The sequence below is a fragment of the Oryctolagus cuniculus genome, chromosome X, assembly GCF_964237555.1.
Source record: "Oryctolagus cuniculus chromosome X, mOryCun1.1, whole genome shotgun sequence".
Classification (NCBI taxonomy): domain Eukaryota; kingdom Metazoa; phylum Chordata; class Mammalia; order Lagomorpha; family Leporidae; genus Oryctolagus; species Oryctolagus cuniculus.
This window is the reverse complement of record NC_091453.1, coordinates 55,907,959-55,928,199: the sequence shown is the minus strand read 5'-3', so window position 1 is coordinate 55,928,199 and position 20,241 is coordinate 55,907,959. Positions and strand designations below refer to the sequence as shown.

General features: G+C 36.8%; 1 pseudogene; it reads right to left on the bottom strand.

Annotated features, from left to right (window-relative positions):
- Positions 1-17,905: 17,905 nt before the first annotated feature.
- On the bottom strand, positions 17,906-18,069 carry LOC108178723 (mitochondrial import receptor subunit TOM5 homolog; annotated as a pseudogene).
- Between the last annotated feature and the right edge of the window lie 2,172 nt (positions 18,070-20,241).

Genomic DNA, 20,241 nt, shown 5'->3' with positions numbered 1-20,241 from the left:
CACTTCACAAACAAAGATACACACAGACGGAAAGTGAAGGGTTGGAAAAAGATACACCAGGCAAATGGAAACCAAAAGTGAGCAAATGTAGCTATGCTGATATCAGATTAAACAAGCTTTAAATCAAAAATTATAAAAAGAAATTAATAAGGACACAATATAGCAATAAAATTCAATCAGCAAGAAGACATAAAGATCATAAGTATATATACACCCAACAAAAAGACAAGCCAAATATATACAGCAAATACTATTATACCTAAAGGGAGCTATAGACTCCAATACAATAATAGTGGGTGACTTCAACACCCCACTGTCATCAATGGACAGATCATCCAAATAAAAAATAAATAAAGATACACTGAGGTTGAAAAATACTATCGAGCAAATGGACTTAGCAGACATTCAGAGGACATTTCAACCAATAGCTACAGAATACACATTCTATTCATCAGTACATGGATCATTAGACCACATATAAAGTCTCAACCAATTTTAAAAGATTGAAATAATGCCATGTGGAGCCAGCACCTTTGTGCAGCAGGTTAATGCTTTGCCTGTGGTGCCAGTATCCCATATGGACTCCAGATTCTAGTCCTGGAGGCTCCACTTCCAATCCAGCTCTCTGCTATGGCCTGGGAAATCAGTAAAAGATGGCCCAAGTCCTTCAGCCCTTGCACCCACGTGGGAGACTGGGAAGAAGTGCCTGGTTCCTGGCTTTGGATCAGTGCAGCTCCGGCCATTGTGGCAATTTGGGGAGTGAACCAATGGAAGGAAGACCATTTTCTCTGTCTCTTCCTCTCATTGATTGTAAATCTGCCTCTCAAATAAATAAATAAAACAACGGCAAAGGAAGACCTTTCTCTCTGTCTCTCTCACTGTCCACTCTGTCTGTCAAAAAATAAATAAATAAATAAATACTGCCATGTATCTTTTCAGACCATAAAGGAATAAAGCTAGAAATCAACAAGAAGGACAACAGAAAACTCATAAATACTTGGAAATTAAACAACATGCCACTAAATAATCAATGGGTCATTGAAGAAAACAAAAAAGGAAATTAAAAAAAATTCTTGAAATAAATGAAAATGAATGAAAACACAACATATCAAAACATGTGGGATAAAGCAATAGAAGTATTAAGAGGGAGTATATAGCATTAAGAGCTTACATTAAAAAAAAGAAAATTTTCAAATTAAAGAATGATGACACATCTTGAAGATTTAGGAAAACAGGAGCAAACCAAACCCCAAATCAAAAGGAGGTGAGACAGCAGACTCATGAAATGGCAGATGTCCTAAACAGCACTCTGGCCTCAGAATCAGCCCTTAAGGCATTCGGATCTGGCTAAAAAGCCCATGAGAGTATTTCAGTCATGGAAAGCCAATACACTATGGCAAAAAAAAATGACCTAAATGAAAGATCTCTGTGAATGAGATCCTAGTGGAATGAACGGGCCATCAAAAAAGGAGGTACCTTTCTCTTAAGGGAGGAGAGAACTTTCACTTTGACTATGGCCTTGACTAAATAAGATTGGAGTTGTCGAACTCAAAAGGCTTCCATAGCCTTGGCGGCTCATGATAAGAGCCTCAGATGATTACTAAATAAGGTGATTACATAAATAAGGGTGTCAATTGTTAAATCAACAGTAGGAGTCTCTGTGCACTTACTCCCCATGTAGGATCTCTGTCCTTAATGTGTTGTACAATGTGAATTAACGGTATAACTAGTACTCAAACAGTACTTTATACTTTGTGTGTCTTTGTGGGTGCAAACTGTTGAAATTTTTACTTAGTATATACTATGTTGATCTTCTGTATATAAAGATAATTGAAAATGAATCTTGATGAAGAATGGGATGGGAGAGGGAGTGGGAGATGGGATGGTTGTGGGTGGGAGTGTGGTTATGGGGGGAAAAGCCATTATAATCTAAAAGTTGTACTTTGGAAATTTATATTTATTAAATAAAAGTTTAAAAAGTGAGAAATTATAAGGATCAGAGCAGAAATAAATGAAATTGAAACTAAAATAAAAAGATCAATAAATCAAAAGTTGGTTTTTGAAAAGACAAATAAATAGATAAACCTCTAGCCACACAATGGGAAAAAAAAACAGAAAAAATTTCAAATAAATAAAATTAGAGATGCAAAAGGAGACATGACAAGAGATATCACTGAAATACAAAGGATCATAAGAAACTACTATGAAGAACTGCATGATAATAAACTGTAAAACTGCAAAAAATGAATAGATTCCTGGATTCATATAAGCTGCCAAAATTAACTCATGAAGATATAGACAACCTAAACAGACCATAACAAGCATTGAGATTGAAGCAGCAATCAAACCACATCAAAAAGTTTATACATTACAATAAAGTGGGATTTATCTCAGAAATACAAGGGTGGTTAGACATTCTCAAATCAATAAACATTATAAATCACATCAATAGAATGAAGAACAAAAAATGATATGGTCATCTAAATAGATACAGAGGAAGCATTTGATAAGATTCAACACATGGCAAAAACCCTCCAAAATTAGGTATAGGAGGAATATTCCTTAAAATTATAAAAGCTATATATCACAAACCAACAGCCAATGCAGAAAACCTGAAAGCATTTCAGACAAGGATGTTCACTTCCACCATTCTTATATAATACAGTACTGGAAATTTTAATGAAAGAAATTAGGGAGGACCCAGAAATAAAGAGTGTCAAAATTGGAAAAGAGGAATTCAAATTATCCATGTTTCCATATAGTATGATGCTGTATATGGAAAAACATAAACACTTCAACAAAAAGCTGTTAAAACTGATAAAGCAATTTAGTAATGTTGCAAAAATAAACGTACCACAAAGTATTTGTTTTATATGCTAATGATGAATTCACAAAAAGAAAAATCAATAAAAAAATCCCATTAACAATAGCCACAAAACATCAAATATTTAGGAATAAATTTAATCAAAGTAGTGAAAGATTTCTACAATGAAATTTATCAAACATTAATGAAAGAAATAATCAAGGACACACAAAAAATGTCACAAATTGGAAGAATCAATATCACTATACTAACTAAAGCAATGTACAGATTCAGTGCAATCCATATCAAAATACCAACGACATTCTTTAAAGAACTAGGAAAAACAATCTAAAATTCATATGGATTCACAAAATACCCAGAATAGCAGAAGCGATCCTGAGCAAGAAAAATCAAACTGGATGAATTGCAATCTCTGACTTGAAAGGACACTACAAAGCTGTAGTAATTAAAACAGCATAGTAATGGCATAAAAACCAATATGTAGATCAATGGAACAGAACAGAGAACACAGAAATTAATTCACATGTATATAGCCAACAGACTTTTGACAAAAATGTTCATACCATACAATGGAGTAAGGATAATCTCTTAACAAATAGTGCTAGTAAAACTTGATGTATATATGTAGAAGAATGAATTTAGATCCATACCTCTCATCATATACAAAAATCCACTCAAGATGGATCAAAGACCTAAATTCAAGACCAAAGACTATGAAGTTGCTGGAAGAAAACGTAGGGGAAACACTCCAAGACATTGGTGTAGGGGATGACTTCACTTCTTAGACAAGACCTCCAAAGCACAGAAAAAAAAAAATAAAAGCAAAACTAAACAAATGGGACTATATAAAACTCAGCATCTTTTGCACAGAAAAGGAAATGATCAAGAGAGTGAAGAGACTTCCGACAGAATGGGAAAAAATATTTGCAAACCACCTATCTGATGAAGGATTAATATCCTGAACTTATCAATAACTTTAAAAATTCAACAACATAAAAGCAACCAATCCAATTTAGAAATGGGCAAGGGATGTAAATAGTTCTCAAAAGAATATGTAAACAGTAATTTCCTTAACGAAAATTACATAGTTTGCATTGTTCTAATGGGGCAGAAAAGCTTTTTAATCTCTTTGGTTTCTGTATATTCCATGTTTCAATGTAAATATAATCAAACAGTTTTAAAAATTTTTGCATGCATGTATACAGTTGCAATTCTGGCCAAATATATAGAATAAAGATTTTGTTTGAGTTGTGATTATCTGTAGGCAGCCTTTGGACAAATCAAGGCCAGTCTTGCCTTGTGGAGTTCTTGAGATAAGAAAGTCACATACTCCCATCCTGAAGGAGGATGACATCCTGAAGGAGGATGATAATCAAGAATGCTCTGTTAAAATTATCTGGGCCACTGGAGGCCCTGATAAGTTGCTTATGTATGTTGTTATGTGCTGGTTATGTATAAATACCACTGAGACACTGGAATAAATGAGCCTTGATCAGCCTTATTGTCTTGGCCCCATTCTCTTCAATCTCTTGTCCCTCTTTTCAGTCCCTCTCCCTCCCTTAGGTTCCGTTTGACTGGTGCGCCTGGCCCGCACAATTATCTGTTGCATAAAAAGTGCAGTGGGGGACCCTGTGCATCTGTGCATTTAAACCAATGTTCATCCCAACATGACAGTATTCAATTTCTAGACATGACTTCTGTGGTTTAAGCTTTGTGAAAGAATGTTCTTTGAATCCAATGGTCTTAAATTTCCTTTAAAAGATATATTTATTTGTTTGAAAGGCAGAGTTACAGAGAGATAGATGCAGAGAAAGAGAGAGAGAGAGAGAGAGAGAGAGAGAGAGAGAGAGAGATCTTCCATCCACTGGTTCACTCCGCAAATGGGTGCAATGGCTGGAGATGAAAAAATTCGAAGCCAGGAGCCAGAAGCTTCTTCCAGGTCACCCACATGGGTGCAGGGGTCCAAGGACTTGGGCCATCTTCTGCTGCTGTCCCAGGCACATGAGCAGAGTGCTGGATTGGAAGTGGAGCAGCTGGAACTCAAGCTCAAGCTGCAGGCGGCTGTTTTACTGGCTATGCCACAGCGCTGGCAACATAAATTTTTTTTAAAAAAATAGATTCAACTACTTTTCTTTTTTTTTTTTTTAATTAATTTGACAGATAGAGTTATAGACAGAAAGAGAGAGAGAGAGACAGAGACAGAGAGAAAGGTCTTCCTTCTGTTGATTCATACCCCAAATGGTCGCTGCAGCTGGCGCTGCGCTGATCCAAAGCCAGGAGCCAGGTGCTTCTCCTGTTCTCCCACGTGGGTGCAGGGCCCAAGCACTTGGGCCATCCTCCACTGCACTCCTGGGCCACAGCAGAGAGCTGGACTGGAAGAGGAGCAACAGGGACTAATCTGGCGCCCATATGGGAGGCCGGCGCCGCAGGTGGAGGATTAACCAAATGAGCCATGGCACTGGCCCCTCAACTACTTTTCAACATCAAAAATTCACAAAACTACTTTCATGAATTTTTAAATCCCGTTGGAAACATATTATAGCAGGAGTGTTATGATATTAGCAAATACTGGAAAACAGGTACTTTACCATTCATGATAAGAATTCTGAGATTTACACAACCAATTTTGATGTCCTCTACTTAGTGAAATAATTTGTCATTTTTATTAGAGATTTAATTTCCTCATGTGATGTCATGAAACTGTATACACCATAGTGTGAATTTTTGGCTTTGCTTTTTAATATTTTAGTGTTTACTTCCTGCAGTGAATTTGAATAAATGAGAAAAAATGCAAAAAAATGCTGGCAAGTATGTGGAGAAAAGAGAACACTTATACTCTGTTGGTGGGAATGTAAATTGGTGCAGCCACTGTAGAAAACAGTGTAGAGATTTCTTTAAATACTAGAAATAGAGTTGTCATATGATCTGGCAATCCCACTACTGGGTATATATGCAGAAGACTTGAACACAGTGTATCAAAGAGATACCAGCACCACCATGATCAGTGTTGCTAGCACTGTTCACAATAGCCACAAATTGGAATTAAACAAGGAGTCCATCATCAGACGAATGATAAAGAAAATGTGACATATATATATAATGGAGTATATTCAGCTATAGAAAAGAATGAAATTCTATCATTTGTGCAAAAATTGATACAACTGGAAGACATGATGCTGAGTGAAATAAGCCGGACCCAGAAAGATAAATAACACATGTTCTCCCTTATATGTGGGAGCTAAAATTTAAAAAAAAAAAAACAAGCAAATAAAAATTTTTTAAAAGCCTGTGTGTATCAGTATTGCTGCAAATATAATTTTGCAAAACTTTGTTTTAAACCTTTATGAAACCAACAGTTAAGAATGTTATACTGGCCGGCGCTGTGACTCACTAGGCTAATCCTCCGCCTGAGATGCCAGCACCCCGGGTTCTAGTCCCTGTTGCTCCTCTTCCAGTCCAGCTCTGCTGTGGCCCTGGAAGGCAGTGGAGTATGGCCCAAGTGCTTGGGCCCTGCACCCCATGGCAGACCAGGAGAAGCACCTGGCTCCTGCCTTCGGATCAGCGTGGTGTGCCGGCCGGAGCGGCCATTGGAAGGTGAACCAACGGAAAAGGAAGACCTTTCTCTCTGTCTCTCTCCCTCACTGTCCACTCTGGCTGTCAAAAAAAAAAAAAAAAAAGAATGTTATACTACTATGGCTGTAATCTATGATTATTTAAAATAATCTGTGATTACTTTCAAATGTACTATTATAGCCCTTTTTTCCATTCAAGTACTGTTTATAGCTGTTGTCTATATTCCCATTACAGCCTTTTTGGTTTTTACTTGTTAAACTTCTTATTCAGCAAACTGTTAATCCTTTCTTACTGTAATTGAATTTAAAATATGTTATTTCATAAACTAAAAGAAGAAAAGAAGGAAGGAGGGTGGGATGAGAGAGGGGGAGGAGAGAATGAAATGCCATTATGTTCTTAGAATTGTATCTACAAATCACAATCAATCTGTTAAAAAAAAAACAATTAAAATTAAAGTAAGGGGACAGTACTGTGGGATACTGTCTTTTGTTTTAAAATTTATTTATTTATTTGAAAGTCAGAGTTACACAGGGAGAGAAGGAGAGGCAGAGAGAGAGAGGTCTTCCATCTGCTGGTTCACTCCCAAGATGGCCACAACGGCCGGAGCTGCACCGATCCGAAGCCAGAAGCCAGGAGCTTCTTCCTTGTCTCCCACACAGGTGCAGGGGTCCAAGGACTTGGGCCACCTTCCACTCTTTTCCCAGGCCATAGCAGAGAGCTGGATTGGAAGTGGAGCAGCCGGAACTCAAACCAGTGCCCACATGGGATTCCAGCACTTTAGGCAGCAGCTTCACCTGCTCTGCCACAGTGCTGGCCACGGGATAGTGTCTTAAGCCTCTGCCCGTAGTACTGGCATCCCATATGGGTGCTGTAGTCCTGGATACTCCACTTCTTATCCAGTTCCTTGCCAATGTGCCTGAGAAAGCAGCGGAGGATTGTCCAAGTGCTTAAGCCCCTGCACACATGTGGGAGACCTGGAAGAAGCTACTGGCTCCTGGTTTTGGCCTGGCCCAGCCCCGGTCATTGTGGCCATTTGAGGAGTGAACCAGCAGATGAAAGGCCTCTCCCTCTCCCCCTCTCTCTCTGTCTCTCTCTGTAACTCTGCTTTTCAAAATAAATAAAATAAACTTTAAAACAGAAAAAAAATTAAAACTTTGAAAAAAGGACACTTTTTTTCTGCTCTGTTTAATGTTTGGTTATTTGTCTACTTTAGTGTGTTAATGCTTTGTTATATTTTCATATATATTAGATCAGCCTTCTCCATTAGACTTCTTGTACATTATTTGATTTGTTAGTCTCACATTGTTTCTTTCTTCAGATAGACTTTTTAAATTTATTTCTTCAATATATTTAAAATATTTCATCGAAGGGGCTGTCATTGTAGCATAGCAGATAAAGTTCCTGGCTGTGACACAGGCATCCCATATGGGAGCTTGTTCGTGTTGTGGCTGCTCCACATCTGATCCAGCTCCTGGTTAATGGTCTAGGAAAGCAGTGGCAAATTGATTTCAAATGTTTGGTCCCCTGAACATATGTGGGAGACCCGGATGAAGCTCCTTGCTCCTGGTTTCAGCCTGCCTCACCCCCAGCAGTTGCAGCCATCTGGGGATTATGGGGATTGCACTGAATGGTTGATTAATGAAACAAATAGACAGATTTAAAATAATATACCTGTTGTGCCCGAGGAGGGATTCTTGTTTTTCAATTTAATTCTATTTTAAAATTTATATATCCATGCATAAATAGTTTTCCAGTAGTCTTCAAAATAGTTCTGCACATTTCCTGTTGAGTATATTCCTAAATATTTTCTGTTTTTTATACTAATGCTATAATGGATAATGTCATAATGATATTATGGATATTAGTTTGATGCATGAACCTTACTATTGTTCCTAATAGTGTTTTTTAATTGTGTTTATTATTTTAGTTTTGAAACAACAATCTTTAGCCACATTCACTTCAAATGTAGACATTATATTCATATATACATACACATTATACACATATGTACTATTCTTTTGAAAACAGCAATTTTGAAATCAGAATGTGAAGGATTTATGAGTTTTTTAGATTTCCTGGATATATTCATAGCAACTGCATAAAATGATAGCTATGGTTTTCCCTTTTTTTAATATTTCCACATCACAGTTTATACTTTTATCTAAGTGATTTAGCTAGTATTTACTTCCTGAGCAAGGTTTTGAAAGAAATACTTTATTTTTAAAAAGTAGAATAATTTTCTATACACAAGTAAATAACAACTTCACATTTACTTTAAGAAACTTCTTTCACGGAATGTTGGTCTGTATCTTATTGTTCATGATTCTGTGAAATATGTTATCACTGCAATGTATTGTAAGTTGAAGGCAGACTTAAGTGTAATGGATTTCAAATTTCAGGGTACATCAAATTTATTTCAAAACGCATTAAAATTTGTATTCTTTGCTCTACCCTCATAGATTCTAATCAATAGTCATGGACAATTTCGGATAATAAAGAATATATCAAGCAGCCTCTTGCTTTTTTTCCTTTAATTCAAATGCTTTTGTTATTTTATTCTTAAATGTTACGCTGTTCTTGTTTATATATGTAGGTATAAATTGAAAAGTCAGATATTTTGGATTAATATTAGCATTTGAGTTTTCTATAACTTATCTTTGTGCGCTATTTTTGTTAGATTTTGGCATCAGTGTGTCGTCATTTTCTTTGTTTTATACATGAGGCACAGTATACGCATCAAAAATATCTTTCCTTAAAGTTTTTAGCAATTCATTGTTAATCCATCTTGTCTTTACAGGTTTTGGCAGGGTGAAACCAATTGACCCATTTCTTAATATGTTTGACCTATTTCTTCAATATTCCCATCGTTATTATTCCAAACACTAATTACCTTTGTGATTCATATTTACCCTGAAAGAATTCCACTTCATATAGGTTTTAAAAATATGCAAGCATAGTTTTATGAAGTAGTTCATACATTATTTTGTTTGAATATGTTGCTTCCTTTTGCTCGTCTCATTTTATGAATTTGCATTGTCTTATTTAAATTATTTAATAAGCTATTTTTACCAAGCAAACAAATCCTATACATATATAGTTCTATATATGTTTTCTGATATATTATTTTCTGATTTTTCTTTACTGATTTCTTCTTTTTACATTCCTTAGGTTTATTTTTTCTTATTATAACTTTATGAAATAAGTGTTTTAGTTAAGATTATAGAATTTCCTCTTAATATAGCTTTTGCCCATGACATAAGTTTTGAAGTAAGGTTTCCTTGATATTGTCCAGATATTCTACATAATAATAACTTTGAAATTCCTATACACTTGACTTATTTAGAAAATTATACTCAAATTTACAAGTGAGTAGGTTTTTTTATTATTGTAAAAGTTCCCACTGTTATTTGCTCTAGATGTATGGCAAAAGAAGAATATGATATTTAAAATAATGTTTAAACAACTATCCATGGCTATAAAGAGCCTAAAATGTGTACTTGGTTTGTTTAAAACAAGCACATTAATAACAGTCCCCTATCCCTCCCGTCTACTACCTTTCCACAGAAACCTCACTTTTACCTTTTACTAACTTTTAACTTTTCAGCTAATTTGTTAGATATTTACCTCCATATCATTAAATAACACATTTTTATTTTTGCTTCTTTATTTTTCAGCTATATATATATATACACACACATATATATATATATATATTCTGTTGACTTGCTATCATGGATGAAGAGAATTTTCTTTCCTATCTCACACATTTATCACCCACATGCACCATTCTCAATAAGTTATAATTTGCATTCTTTTAATATTCAGTTATGGCTTTATTTACTAAATATCTGGCAAGACTAGATTGAACCATCAAGAAAACTGTGTTTCATTTTTTTTTCTGCAGAGTTCAAATTCTTTTTCAACATAAAACAAAAAAATCCCTTTTGGGGATCAATGTAGTGGCACAAAGGTTAAGCCACCGGTGGCGACACCAGCATGCAGTAGTTCGAATCCTAGCTGCTCCACTTCTTTTTTTTTTTTTTTTTTTTTTTTTTTTTTTTTTTTTTTACAGGCAGAGTGGACAGTGAGAGACAGAGAGACAGAGAGAAAGGACAGAATCCGGCGGCCTGACTGGGACTAGAACCCAGTGTGCCGGCGCCACAAGGCGGAGGATTAGCCTAGTGAGCCACAGTGCCGGCCTCCACTTCTGATCCAATACCCTGTTAACACTCCTGGGAAAGCAGCAGAAGATGGCCCAAGTATGTGGGCCTCTGTCACCCAAGTGGGAGACCTGGATGGAGTTCCAGGATCGTGGCTGTGACCTGGCCCAGCCCTGGCTGTTGCAACTATTTGTAGAGTGAACCAATAGATATAAGATCTCTTTCTCTTACTGTCTATCTCTCTGTATCTGTTTCTCTCTGTGTAATTCTACATTTTAAATACATTAAAATAAGGGCCAGGCGCCGTAGCTCACTTGGCTAAGCCTCTGCCTGTGGTGCCGGTATCCCATGTGGGCACCAGGTTCTAGTCCTGGTTGCTTCTCTTCCAGTCCAGCTCTCTGCTGTGGCCCGGGAGGGAGCACCTGGCTCCTGGCTTCAGATCGGTGTAGCTCTGGCCGTTGCGGCCATTTGGAGGGTGAACCAATGGAAGGAAGACCTTTCTCTCTGTCTCTCTCTCTCACTGTCCATAACTCTACCTGTCAAAATAAAATAAAATAAAATAAATATATAAAAATTAAAATAATATTTCAAATGTCTTAAGAGTTATTCCATCCATTGGAAAGACAGTCACAGAGAGAGGCAGAGCCAGAGAGAGGTCTTCCATTCCATTGGCTCACTCCCCAAATGACCATGATGGCCAGAGCTGAGCTGATCTGAAGCCAGGAGCCGAGATCCTCTTCCGGGCTTCCCACATGGGTGCGGGAGCCCAAGAACCAGGGCCATCTTCCATTGCCTTGCCAGGTCAGAGCAGAGAGCTGATTTGGAAGAGGAGCAGCCAGGACTCGAACTGACACCCACATGGGATGCTTGCAGTGCAGACCAGGGCTTCAACTTGCTCCACCACAGCGCTGGCCCCTAAAATAAACCTTTTAAAAGAATATCTGCCTTCAAGATTTTGGAGCATTTGTTATTCTATTTATTTCTCTCTTTTTTACTTTTTTAAAGATTTATTTATTTATTTGAAAGTCAGAGTTACAGAGAGGCAGAGGCAGAGAGAGAGAGAGAGAGATCTTCCATCCACTGGTTCACTCCCCAATTGTCCACAACGGCAGAGGCTACCCTGATCCGACCAGGAGCCAGGAGCTTCTTCAGGGTCTCCCATGCAGGCGAAGGGACCCAAGGAGTTGGGTCATCCTCTATCGCTTTCCCAGGCCATAGCAGAGAGCTGGATCAGAAGTGGAGCAGCCAGGACTCAAAGTGGCGCCCATATGGGATGACGGCATTGCAGGTGGCGGGCTTACCGGCTATGCTACAGCGCCATCCCTCAATTATTTCATTTATCATTTCTCCCCTCCATTTTCTCTGTACTTTTATCTGGAATGCCTTTCTTTCAGATCTAGAGCATCCTGTTCCTAATTTCCATCTCATTATATTTTGTTCTCTTTTCTGAGTGATTTCTTAAACTATATCTTCAATTTAAAATTTCTGCTATCCTTTTTAAATCTTATTATGAGAGCATGTTAAAATTATTTTGTTCGTATTTCTGATTTCTGAAAAGTCATCATTTCCTTCAAGATATGTTTTTTCCTATATCTAGATTTCTTCTTTAAAGGCTTTTCTCAGGGGCTGGTGCTGTAGTGTAGTTGGCTAAGCCTCTGTCCAAAGCACCTGAATCCTGTATGGGCACTGGTTCCTGTCCCGGCTGCTCCTCTTCCAATACAGCTCTCTGCTTGTGGCCTGGGAAAGCAGTGGAAGATAGACTCTGAGCCTGCCTGGGAGACCCAAAAGAAGCTCCTGGCTCCTGACTTCGGATCGGCCCAACTCCAGTCGTCGCAACCATTTTGGGGAGTGAACCAGCAGATGGAAGACCTTTCTCTCTGTCTTTCCCTCTCTCTATCTTTAACTCTACCTCTCAAATAAATAAAATATTTTTTAAAAAGACTTTCCACAAATGTTTGGTTATTTAGAGTGGAGAATAAAAAACATGATTTGACATTTTGAATGTAACTATGATTTAGCTTGGTTGATTTTCTGGGGATTACTGATGTCATTATATTGACTGTTCATTGAGTAGTAGGCTTCTTTAAAGATAATTCTAATTCCTAATTGTTGCTAAATATCAATGACTGTCTTCTGTAGTCAGAGGGGTTAAAGAGGCAGGGAGGGGACTGTTCAGCATCCAGAAAGTAATTGTTCCTTCAGTCTCCTTTATTTTCTGTATGCTAATTCCACAAAGCACCTCTGTTTTAACTACTCTGCTCCAGAAAATAAATATCTTTATTTTTGGGGGGGAGGGAATTTGACTATGGATCCTGTTGCTCATACACATTGTAAGATTATCTTTCTTATTTTAAAGTCCTCTTCTTCTCCAATTCCAGAGGCATTTGCTGCTGCCAATTCCTGAGTCTCTTAAGGTTCTGCAATGTTAATTGGATTAGCTCTAGACCTTCCTCACCTGTATATTTGCATTCAGTTTTCTCTGACTTGCTAAATCATTTATAGCCCATCCATCTTCTAGTTTTGTTGCTTTTTGGCTTAGAAAAAACACTCTTTGTTGTTTGTGTATGAAAGGAGAGTAGGGACTGAGAAGGACTGAAAATAGATGCATACATTCAGTACAATATCGTTACCTGTAATTTCAGTAACATGAGGTCTTCCATTTTCTGTTTCTGTATGTTTTCTGATGATATTTTCTTTGTTATTTACATAAACACACACACACTGTGTATGTGTGTTTTGAGTGTTCTGTGGTACTCACAACATATTGTGTGATACTCAAGATATTTCATTCAGAAATAAAGAGGCTACAAACTTTTAGATGAAATTAAAATGAAAAAGTTTTAGAGCTCTGTTGTACAACATGGTAACCATAGTTAACATCAAGTGTATTGGATACTTGAAATTTGCTAAGAAACTAGCTTTCTAGTTCTCATCATAAAAAAAAAATGGTAACTATATGAGGTGATAGATTTTAATTAGATTGCCTATGGTAACAATATTACAGTGCATACTCGTATCAAAACATCACCTTGTATATATTAACTATATACATGTATATTTATTTATCAATTATACTATAGTAAACTCAGAGGGGAAATAAAAAAACTTCTAGATATTTAATGAGTAGCACAGCTAATTCAATCTACCTCTGGGTGAAATTTTATACACATTATCAAATAAAAGAACTGGATTTCTGAAAATGAGAAATCAATGAATGGTGCAATGTTTTTCAAATTCATTTGTTCATGAAACTCTCATCACAGCAGCCATGCAAATGCCATATTATTCAGAAAAAAAGTTGAATTAGATGTCCTTATTTTATTAATCATATCTTTTGTTACTTTACTTAGTTTCTGTATCCTTTCTCCATCAAATATCAAGAGATACATGTTAAAGTCTCCTCATATTCATTCTTAGTTTGCCTTTCAACTTGGAACTCACATAAAAATCAGATGATTTGGTGACAAACTTAGTTAATTATTGTTCTTAGAATATACCTTTCTAAAAATAAGTTGGCTGCCATTAGTTGATTACATTCTGAATGTTTTAGCTGTCACATTTTAGCAATTTAGTTTTTAGTTAGCTACATTGTTGATATAATTGTTGTTTAAGATTTAACTCCATATTAGTCAAGCTTTCATAAATCTGTTATTCTGAATATCTGCTTTCCAAACTTGAGTACAAGTACATAGATACCCAGCTGTTGGAACATAAATGTTCTTGAAAAAAAACTATAGTGTATAGTGATGAAGAACACTCTGGATTTATTTATCTGTTTTTAAAGAAATGTTTATTTCAAAGGTTTGGTTACAGAGGGAGAAGGAGAGACACAGAGATCTTCCATCTGCTGGTTCAATCTCCAAATGGCTCCAAAACAGCAGGGACTGGGCCAGATCAAAGCTAGGAAACCAGAATTCCATGCAGGTCTCCCACACAGGTGGCAGTGGCCCAAGCACTCATACTCATCTTCTGCATTAGCAGCCAGCTAGATACAAAGTGGAGCTACTGGAACTTGAACTGGTGCTCATATGGATTGCTGCATTGCAATCAGCAGCTTAGCCTGCTGTGCCACAATGCTGGCCCTAATACTACAGATTAAGACTACATGATTTTGAGACTGGCTCTATAACATACTAAATAGTGATGGAGACTGTAAGTCTCAATACTTTTATTTGAAAAGGTATACATTCTGAACTTTTAACAAATTAATGAATATATTCAATGATATAACATGGTAAATAACTCAGTGTCACTCAATTTCTGTAATGCTTACCTCCTATAATGACATTGGTTCAACCTGCATACAGAATTTATTTCACATTTTTTCCTGTCTTCACTTTTAGTCCATAAAACTGGATGGACTCGTTTAAAGATGAATTCTCAAAAAGTGAGCAGAAGATTTTCAGATTGTGTAATCAGATGTCCTACTAAATACAAATGTGACAGAATCAAGTTGTGAGGAATAATGAATGTGTTTTATACAGCAAAAACATTACGATAGTTTTCTTGGTCAATTTCAAAATAAGGAAGACCTCTGCTCTTCAACCTGATAATACTTTTGGTTGAATACTGTAATCAATACACAATTCTTCTTAAGTGCTGAAACTTAACTGAAAAGTGATTGCTGTTAAATGTAAGAGTGGGAATAAGAGAGGGAAGAGATGTGCAATTCGGGACATGCTCAAGCTGACTTACCTCAAACGGTAGAGTTAGAAACATACCAGGGGATTCCAATTCAATCCCATCAAGGTGGCATGTACCAATGCCATCTCACTAGTCCCAGTGATCAATTTCTGTTCACAATTGATCATAATGATGGGACTAAGAACCAAAGGGATCACAGAAACAAGACTAATGTCTGCAAATACTAGCTGATAGAATAAAAAAGGGAGAGAATGATCCAACATGGGAAGTGAGATACACAGCAGACCCATAGAATGGCAGATGTCCTAAGCAGCACTCTGGCCTCAGAATCAGCCCTTAAGGCATGCGGATCTGGCTGAAAAGCCCATGAGAGTATTTCAGGCTTGGAAAGCCAAGACACTCTGGGGAAAAAAAAAAAAAACCTAAATGAAAGATCTCTGTGAGTGAGATCCCAGTGGAAAGAATGGGTCATCAAAGAAGGAGGTACCTTTCTCTGAAGGGAGGAGAGAACTTCAACTTTGACCATGGCCTTGTCTAAAAATGATCAGAGTCAGTGAACTCAGGGAGCTTCCATAGCCTTGGCAGCTCATGACAAGAGCCTAGGGTGATTACTGAGGCCATAAACAAGAGTGTCAATTTGTTAAGTCAACAACAGGAGTCACTGTGCACTTACTCCTCATGTAGGATCTCTGTCCTTAGTGTGCTGTACATTGAGATTTAATGCTATAACTAGTACTCAAACAGTATTTTTCACTTTATGTTTCTGTGTGGGAGGAAACTGTTGAAATCTTTACTTAATGTATGCTAAACTGATCTTCTGTATATAAAGAGAATCGAAAATGAATCTTGATGTGAATGGAAGGGGAGAGGGAGTGGGAAAGGGGAGGGTCGCGGGTGGGAGGGACGTTATGGGGGGGAAGCCATTGTAATCCATAAGCTGTACTTTGGAAATTTATGTTCATTAAATAAAAGTTTGAAAGCAAAAAAAAAAAAAAAAGAATAACAATGAAACCAAACAATCAAAATCCAAAAGATTTTTTAAAGATTTATTTATTTATTTGAAAGGCAGAGTAACAGAGAGGCAGAGGCAGAGAGAGAGGTCTTCCATCTGTTGGTTTACTCCCCATGTGGCCGCAAGGCTGGAGCTGGGCTGATCCAAAGTCAGGAGCCAGGAGCCAGGAGCTTCTTCCAGATCTCTCACATGGGTATAGGGGCCCAAGGACTTAGACCGTCTTCTACTGCTTTCCCAGTCATATTAGCAGAGAGGTGGTTCAGAAGTGGAGCAGCTGGGAGTCTAACCAGCACCTATGTAGAGTGATGGTACTGTAGGCATAGCTTTGCCTGCTACACCACAGTGCCAGCACTCAAAATATGTTTTAGTATCAGTATTCATAGTAATTCTATGAACTTGTCACTAAATTTTACAATGGAAGAATAAAGATACTTTGCATAGCAATTGAAAAGTAATCATCAATAAATGGTATATAAGAGAGTTGTGCACATATGCTTGATGTTGGGCCCAACTGCTGTGGTTATTTAGTTGAAGCTATCCTTGCCAATCATTTAATGCTTCAAAAGACAGCATGTGTTTATCTCAATAGGGTTTTTTATTTTATGGTGCTTTTCTTGAATGTCAACATAACTATAAAAGGAGAATTAAGGCTTTTAGACATGTTATAACTGAAACATTTTTGACACTATGTACTCTATAGCTGATGAATGTCAACTGAGGCTTCCTGTGGTGTGCTCAATGAAAATAATAAATCAACTAAAAAATACAGCTACAAGCATTTTGAAAAATATAAGGGTCACAGCAGAATAACTAGCTGTTCCATCCATGTCAATTACACTGCACCCACTTGATGCAGATAGTCTTCAGGATCAAGTTGAGTAGACATTGACATTTATTTACTACAAAAAAAAAAAAAAACAGAAAAACAAAACTTCTTGTGGTCCTTAAATGTTCCCTTTCATGACATATAATATGGTATCTGTCAAAGTTCTTCACTATAGAGGTAAAATTTTTCTCCTTTGTAACTAACTAATTAGCAATCTATAGATACATATTTTGAATGTGTATCTTTCTACACAACATATTTTCACTCAGTATGACAATTCCAATCCATTGTTTCCTAAATCAGTTACTACTGTGATGGTTGTAAAAATGATGGTGTTGCAACTCTATCAATCCTATTCCATTTCTTAGTTGGCATTTATGGGTTTTATTTGTAATAGGTTGTTGCTTGGTATCCTTTTCTAGGATATCATCCTAGAATATCCCTTACTCAAAATGTGTGGGATCAGACATGTTCAGATTTTGGATTTTTTTTATTTTGAAACACAAAATTCACTTACATTACACCTGTAAGTAATGGGTTTCTTTTTGCCATTTCAGACACTATGCTCTTATAATTAATACTTGCCGGAAAAGAGAATTGGACATTCTTTACATTGACACTGACATTCATGGAGGCTGTCTATCATAGGCAGAAGGTCACACTGTGACCACATTTCTCCACAATTCCTAAATAGGTTTATACTTTAGCTGTGAAGGTCAGTTACCAGAGCCAAACATGTTCTTGACAAGTAGAATTTTTATGTCCATTCAATCAGAGTCTCATACACCTTTCCAGTCTTATTCATTTGCAGAAAAAAACTATAACCTGATTCTTCATCCCCTGCACCCAAGTCTGATGCCCAGTCTTCATATGCTGTCCAACTTCTTTTAGATAAAAGGAGTGACTCTGAGCAAGGCCACACCAATGAGGAAGTTCTGTATGAAGGATATCACATCTTCATGCATCTTTGCATCTTCCATTTTATCTCCTCCAGGTCCAGCTTCTTTGCGAAGCCCTCGATCTAGATCATCTGGGTTCTATTTCACCTGCTTTCAGCCACAGAGCTGCACTCTCCAGCTCAGTCCTGAAAGTAGTTTTATACAAAATTTTTAATGTTCCTGTGTTTTTAAAAATTATTTTAAAAGTGGAGTGACACAGAGAGAAAGAGATGTTCTATACACTGGTTCACTCCCCAAATGGCCACAGTAGTCAGGGTTGAGCCAGGCCAAACCAGGAGCTGGGATACCCAGCTGGGTCTCCTCTGTGTGTGGCAGGAATTCCAGTACTTGAGATATCAACTACTGCTTTCCAGGTGCATTAGCAGGGAGCCCACTTGTGGCCTCATGTCATTGGTCAAAAGTTGCAGAATTCCAGCGTTTCAGATTTTGGATTTTCAAACAGATGTTCAACTTGAAGTTATTTATGGGCAATATTCATTTTCTAATTATTTTCTGTTGTCTTCTGTATATTTTATGTTACAATGTCAAATACTAACTGATCAATGATTTTGACTTGTTTATGAAGAAAAGAGTTAATCATTATGAACTGGAGTCAAGGTTATCTGATCAGTGCACCAGAAAGAATTCTGAAATTTGAAATTCCAATTCATTTTATGTAGCTTTATTTTGATGTTTTACAGTGAATTTATATTACTCTTATTGCTTTACTTTTGTCAAACAGTAGGATGCTATGTGTGAAGTAATTTGAATGTCTTGAAATGAAGTTGCTTTTTTACTGAACTGCCTCATTATTAGGTTTAAGAAGAATTCCACTGTTATGCTTAATCCTCGACTGATTTAAAATAATCAGATTTTATGTTAATCTCATAATTAAATGGAGGTTAAACAGTCTTCTTTTGGAGTTTTTTGGGACACATGGCAGAGAATACTTCCTCCTAGTTTTATAGTGGTTATATTCTTAAAGAATATGATAAATTATCTCCTTATGCATTTACAGCCTGACCTTTAAATCTTGCTCTCTTAAAGTGTACATAGAACTATTTGCTGTTCTTATTATGAAACTATACAAAAAATGTGTGACATTAGGTTACATTTTAACATTTTACAGCAATTGCTACCTAATGACAATGATAAATAATAAATATTAACTGACTATGGCACTTCATTTATAAAAACAGCTTAAGTTAAAATGTCTTGAACCTCTGAATTACACTTTATCTTCAAAGTTTACTATTACAAAGGATTAATCAGTGTTCACTTTAGTTCACTGAAGATAAAGAGACCTTCCTTAACTATGAGATAATGTCTTATTATGATGTTTTACTCCTGAATTTAATTTTTAAGATTTATTTGTTATTTGAAAGATGAAATGACACACAGAGAGAAGAAGGGACAGAGGGAGAAAGAGAAAGAGAGAGAGAGAGAGAATCTTCTATCCACTGCTTCACTTCCACAAAGGTTGTGACAACCAGGGCTGGACCACACCAAATCCAGGAGCCAGGAAGTTTTTCCATGTGGACCATCTTCTGCTGCTTTTTCTAGGCCATTAGCAGGGAGCTGGATTGGAAGTGGAGCAGCCAGGACTCCAACCCGCACCCATATGGGATGCTGGCATTGCAGGTGGCAGTTTTACCTGTTATGCCACAGTGCCAATCCCTACTTCTAGAGATTTTAAAAGGTATGGATTAAACAACTTTTGGGAAACATCACAATGTGCCATGAAATGTATTTATATCAGTCAGTTCTTAATTTCAAGCAACCAACGCTAGTTGGTTAGTTCAAGCTAGTTCAAGGTTAGTTGGCTAGTTCAAGCAAAAAATAATTTATTAAAGAACTTTATGTAGTGCAAGATAAATGAACTTGAAGATAAGCTTCCAGGGATAATATTGAGAAACAGATGTTGGATTCAGACTGATAAGAAAATCGCTGCCAATTATGCTGGTGTTTTACCCATGTGCCAGTTGCCAGTAACTCAAATCTATTCTGCTATACCTGATTTACAAAACTTAGATCTGACTCAAGTCAAAACCATTCATGGCCCACTCAGAAGCTGTTTTCTTATTTTGTTTGGCTCTGAACTGAAGTCTCAGGTTGATGTATTTGAAAAATCACATATCTTCAAACAAATATACAAGCTACTCAGAACAAAAATCAACCAAAGATTCAATTATTCTCCTTAGTTGTTGGATGACTTTCATTAAAATATCTAAGCTTTCTAAAACTCCAGTTTTCTCTTGTAGATA